A 6,048-nucleotide genomic window follows, 5' to 3' on the forward strand; every position below is an offset into this window, starting at 1 on the left:
AGAGAGAGAGAGAGAGAGAGAGAGAGAGAGAGAGAGAGAGAGAGAGAGAGAGAGAGAGAGAGAGAGAGAGAGAGAGAGAGAGAGAGAGAGAGAGAGAGAGAGAGAGAGAGAGAGAGAGAGAGAGAGAGAGAGAGAGAGAGGGAGGGAGGGAGAGAGAGAGACCCAGAAAGACTGCCAGTAGCATTTCTTATTAAGAGCTTTAAGCTCCTGGGCTCTTTTTGCAGTTAGGTGCAAAGGACCATAATAACATCTCAGATTGCTATAACACCTCTCCCAAAGACCATTCACATTTACTGAGCCCAATCCTCCCAAGTGGAAACTGCTTCTTCAGAGTAAATTGGATGGAGTCTTATGGAAGGAAGCTGTTTTAACTCTTCCAGACCAGTGCTCAGTTTACCAGCTTGGGGATCTTACCAGGAGGATTTTCTCTATTCAATTCAATTTAATTCAACAAAATTTAATAACCCACTATGTAGTCCTTTGGGATGGCAGCGGGGGGGTGGGGGCCATGGGTAAGGATTACCACCAGATGCTGGGCCTGGCCCAGGTGCCTCGGACGAAGAAATCAAGTGAGCCTACCGCCAGCAAGCACTATGCTACCACCCAGACAAGAACAAGGAGCCCTGCACCAAGGAGAAGTTCAAAGAGATCGCCAAGGCCTACGACATGCTCAGTGACCCGCGCAAGAGGAACATCTTCTACCACTATGGGGAGGAGGGATTGAAGTTTGGTGGCCCTAGTAGTGGTAGCAGTACTGGTCCTACGGGTGCTTCCTTCAGCTACACTTTCCATGGGGACGTCATGCCATATTTGCTGAGTTCTTTGGTGGCCAAAACCCTTTTGACACCTTTTTTGGTCAACAAAATGGGGAAGAAGGCATGGACGCTGATGACCCATTTTCTGGCTTCCCACTGGGCATGGGTGGCTTTACCAATATGGACTTTACCCAACCCCGTCCAGCCCAGGAACACAGCCGCAGAAAACAGGAAAACAGGATTCCCTAGTTACCCACGACCTCCAGGTCTCACTTGAGGAGATCTATAGTGGTTGTACCAAAAAGATGATCTTCCACAAGCGACAACCCCAGTGGGAAGAGCATCCACAATGAAGACAAGATCCTGACCATAGCAGTGAAAAGAGGGTGGAAAGAGAGGACCAAGATTACCTTCCCAAAAGAGGGGTACCAAACCTCAACCAACATTCCAGCACTATGTTGTCTTTGTTTTAAAGGACAAACCACACAATATATTTAAGAGAGATGGGTCTGATGTGATTTGCCCAGCAAGAATCACCCTTCGTGAGGCCCTGTGTGGTTGTACAGTGAATGTCCCAATGCTAGATGGCAGGACCATACCCATAGTGTTCAAGAATATCATCAGGCCTGGAATGAGGTGGAAGGTTCCTGGAGAAGGCCTTCCCCTCCCCGAAACACCAGAGAAAAAAGTGGGGACCTCATTATTGAGTTTGAAGTGAATTTCCCTGACAGAATTCCCCAGTCTTCAAGAATCATCCTAGAGTAGATCCTGCCTATATAGCAATCTCTGCTCCCTAAGGACTGAACCAAGGACATTTCCAAAGCTCAAGGTATTCTGGACCATTGTGGGCCCCCAGGGTGGGAGGGACCACAGAGGGTTTTCATATGCTGAATATTTCCAGAGAATACATTACAATCTTTCAAAGTCTAAAAATAAAAAAATAAAAATAACCCACTATGTAGAACTGTAACTAGTTATTCTTAGAAAAAAATCAGTTGGAAAAAAGTGGTAGTCAGAGTGGGGAGAATGTGGCAGAGCAGATAATTATATGGCCACTGGTACAGTCAAACCAGAAGAAAAGGCAAGCCAAAGGCCAAAGAAACTGACCATTGTCCTTTCATGGGTTAGAAAGGAGGGGGTGTTGTGGAAAAGAGACAAATTGGCAATGGGACTCTAGAGGTGGCATTCTGGGGGCAGATGAGCTACATGGTAGCATGGATTAGTAAAGAACCTTGAGGGCCAGTTTTCCTTTAGGGAGGAAATATGCCCCCAGCCTCTGAATATCAGCACCCTATGGCAAAGCTCTTATCACCCAATAGTAGTTATAATTGGTGCTATGAGCTAGGCAAGGGGGAAACAGGACAACAACATAGTTTTAGAATCAGTCAATATGGAACTTTTGCTGGACTGATTTTTATTCTCTTTTATTATTTGTTTCAAGAGATGGTTCTCTGGGTGGAAGGGAATGGGATAGACTTTAAAAACAAAAGAAATTTAAAAATCAACAAAAAATTAAAAGGACTTGCCTTCAGGGAGTTTGTATCCTCTATTTGGCAAGTCTTCATCTCACCAACCCATAATGGTCATGATAAAAGAAGTTATATCACTATTTTAAGGAACTTGTTTATAACCCTGGGGAAATGTTTATGAGCTGAAGGAATTCTGACCATATTCACTGATCTTTGTAATGTCTTCTGGGTAAGCACCCCATTTTACAAAAGGAGACATTATTGGGACAGAAAATGGTTAAGTGATTTACTAGGGTGCTATTAAATGTATTATAGTCTGTCTTTCCCAGCTTAGACTGCTTGATAGTGGATTAGTGTAACTTAATTCTTGTGGTCTGATTCAAATCCAACTCTCATAAACTCTATTTCTCCCCTCTATGTGCCACTAAGCTTGAAATTCAACCATTATAGATTAATTACTCTGGGGTTCTTTCTACTGTCCTCTTTAAAATGCACCCAGTCCTGAAAGAACATTAGCCCAGTTAATGAAAATTGAATCATTAGTAATACATGTGGTACAATGGAGAAAAGCCTGAATTTGAAGTCTAAGGACCTTATTTCAGAGACTTCCAGGCCACAGGAACCACAAGATGGTTGACTAGTTGCTTTCCCCATATTCCATTAACTCTCAAAAATTCTCCTAAATAATAATTGTATACAAGATATGGCACAATTGCAGCTAAATTCACAAGATAAAAAGGAAAGAATCCCAACAAGGTAAAATCTTTATGAATTAGTACAGGAGAACACTAATCCTTACAACACCCATCAGCATCCTTCTTGCCCTGCCCCATCCTTCCCTCCTATACATTCCTGGCAGAGATACATAGAAATGTTCCTAGGACCCGTATTTGGAAACTTTACCTGTAGAGGATTTTCTCCCCACACCCCACCCCCTATTGACTCCTAATTGACAAGAAGCAGAATATACTGATTCTACCCTGTCAATGAGGAAAAAGGAAGAGAAAGTATGGGCTCTTCTACATCAGGCCGTCCCTCGGTTAAGGACTCCCAGAGACATCAGAGACTGTGCTTTGCACATCCTCCCAACTCTGATCCTGCAAAAAGTGGAAAAAGTAAATCTAGCCCAACCACTAAAAGAAAGGGGGAGATACAAGGTAGAAAGTGAGACAGGACACCAGCATGAGTGGCTACACTGGGCCAGAAGGAAAGGGGACTGAAACACAGCTGGGGTGAGTTCTATACCCAGAAAACACCAAGGACAGGGACCCAGTCTGGGAAACACTGAGTCCCTCAACATAAGAAAAGGTTGAGACTGCTTTGTAGTCATGCTCCTAGGGAATAACTACCAGCTAAGGAGGAAGAGCAAAAAAATGACTGACAGGGAAATAGAAGAAAAGAGAATAAAGAAAGGAAAGACAATGTAATTTACACAGAAGAGGGACCTTAAACTCAGTTCTTCAGAAACTTTAACCCCCATGAGAAGCATAAAAAGGTGGAAGTATATAGCCCATGAGATAGAGCTGCCCATGAGATAGAGCTGTGGTGCAGTGGATAAAGAAGTGGCCTAGAAGTTAAGAAGAACTAGGTTTAAACTTTACCTCTGACATATACTCATGGTGTAATTCTGGACAGGTCACTCTAGGTCAGAGGTATCAACCATGTGGCCCATATTACTCCCAAGAATGGCCAGAACCAGACTGGAAATCTGGGAAATAACAATAATAAAATGAACCAAAATACAATGAAACATAGATAACATTACATTTGAAGAATAAATTAATATGTGGCCCACAGAGAGCCCTATGTATGGATAAGTGGTCATTGTTTCTCTTTGAGTTTGACACTACTGTTCTAGGAAACTCTGTAAGGTATTACTGGCCTGCATTTATAGGGGAACTTTCCTTATTCAGGAGATCTTTATACCAACATAATCTCAGGGCCAGTGTCTATACCTTTAAAACAAGAATAAAAGAAGTAAACTTCAGAATGGATGGGAAGAGAGGAGAATTAATGAAAAGAACAAAGCAAAGAAATATGGCTTAGAAAAAGACAAAAAAAAAGAAAACAAACTGAAGTTGGGAGAAGGGGAGGTGAATTTTGAACTAACAATTTGACTAAGGGGGGGGAGACAGAAGGAAATAAATAACTAAAGAAAGGAAAATCAATAATTTTATTATAATACTGAAATAAGGTGAAAGTTGAACAAATGGGAATGGGGAGAAAGAAAACCTGTGGGAATAGGATTGCATCAAAGTGTTTTAAGCAAAACTAATCAAAAGGACAAAGTATTGACTTTAAAGGTGAAAATTATTTTGGAAAGTAAAAAGTAATACTCAACACATGAATGAAGGAAAACACTTTCGTGCAAATGGACTAAGTAATCCAATAAAATGAAAAAAGTGGAATAAGGAAAAGTTTCACAAGAAATATATCTAAAAATTAACATAGTATCAAAATAAGAGGCAGGAATAAGATTTATTATGCATTATATTAATCCAAGAAAAACAAGAATTTGAATTATCCTATAAGACAAATCAAAAATAAAAATTCACTATATCAATAAAAATAAAAAATAAAATTATGTTATGCTTAAAGGCATCATGTATCTGAACTAATACCAATATTGAGTGTGGGTATATTTGCACCAAATGGTATAGCATCTAAATCCAAAAGAAAAAAAAATAACTGAATTTCAAAAAAGTATAGATGACAACATCCTTACAGTAGACACCTTTAATGTTCATATCCCATAGCTTAACAAATCTAACAAAAGCATAAACAAAGGGCGAAATATAGAACTGAATAAAGTTTTCAAAATTTTAGAGTTAAAAGAGCTCTGTTGCCTTCTACATGGAACAATTAATAAACATACATATTTCTCAGCACCACACAGAATCTTTACAAAAAATAGACAATGTAATGGAGAACAGAAAAAAAATTGAAAATAAATATTAAAAAGCACAAGTACTAAGCTCTCCCTCCAAAGTCATAATGATATACAAAAAGTAATTAATACAGAAGCAAATTGAAAATCAAAATCTTAAAAGGAGATGATAATGAAGTCCTAAACAATGAGTGGACCAAATAATAAAAATAATTAATAACCATGTGAAACACAATGATTATGACAAGAAAAATGCCAAAATTTCTGAGATGTAACTAAAACAGTCCTCAGAAGAAAAAATAAATCTCAAAAAACATGCATTAACAGCATAGAAGAAGAGGATAAAACTAACTGGATAAAATTTTAAAAGTCAACAAATAAATCCAAAACAAACACAAAAGAGAAAATCTTGAAAACTGGAGGGAAAATAAATAAATTGGAAATTAAATAGACTACAGAACTAATAAGCAAAACTAAAATCTGATTCTTTTAAAAAGTACTACAAAATTACTCAAACTTTAGCCAACCTGATTCAAAAGAAGAGGAAGGAAAGTCCATTTAAACAAATAAAAATTGACCAATGGTAAAGCATAGCAAACACAGAAGAAATAAGTAGATTATCAGAATCTATTATATAGTTATAGGCAAATAAAACTGAGAATTCAAAAGAAATAGAGGATTCTCTACAAAAATGCAAAATACCCGGATTAACAAAAGACCAATCAAAAATCTTAAATAATCTAATCATAGAAAAAAGATATTGAATTAGTTGCAAAGGAGTTATAGAAAGACAAACACCTTGGTCCCAGATGAAGTTAGAAGAGAATTCCATCTATCTATCTATCTATCTATCTATCTATCTATCTATCTATCTATCTATCTATCTATCTATCTATCTACCTACCTATCTATCTATCTATACATATGTTCATACATA

At 38.4% G+C, this 6,048-nt stretch overlaps 1 pseudogene; it reads left to right on the top strand.

Annotated features, from left to right (window-relative positions):
- Positions 1 to 508: 508 nt before the first annotated feature.
- LOC138153957 (dnaJ homolog subfamily B member 1 pseudogene) lies at positions 509 to 1,560 on the top strand (annotated as a pseudogene).
- The last annotated feature ends 4,488 nt before the right edge of the window (positions 1,561 to 6,048 follow it).

This window comes from Petaurus breviceps, unplaced genomic scaffold (assembly GCF_028583685.1).
Source record: "Petaurus breviceps papuanus isolate PSGF00001 unplaced genomic scaffold, PetGlider_PUasm1.0 91041, whole genome shotgun sequence".
NCBI lineage: Eukaryota > Metazoa > Chordata > Mammalia > Diprotodontia > Petauridae > Petaurus > Petaurus breviceps.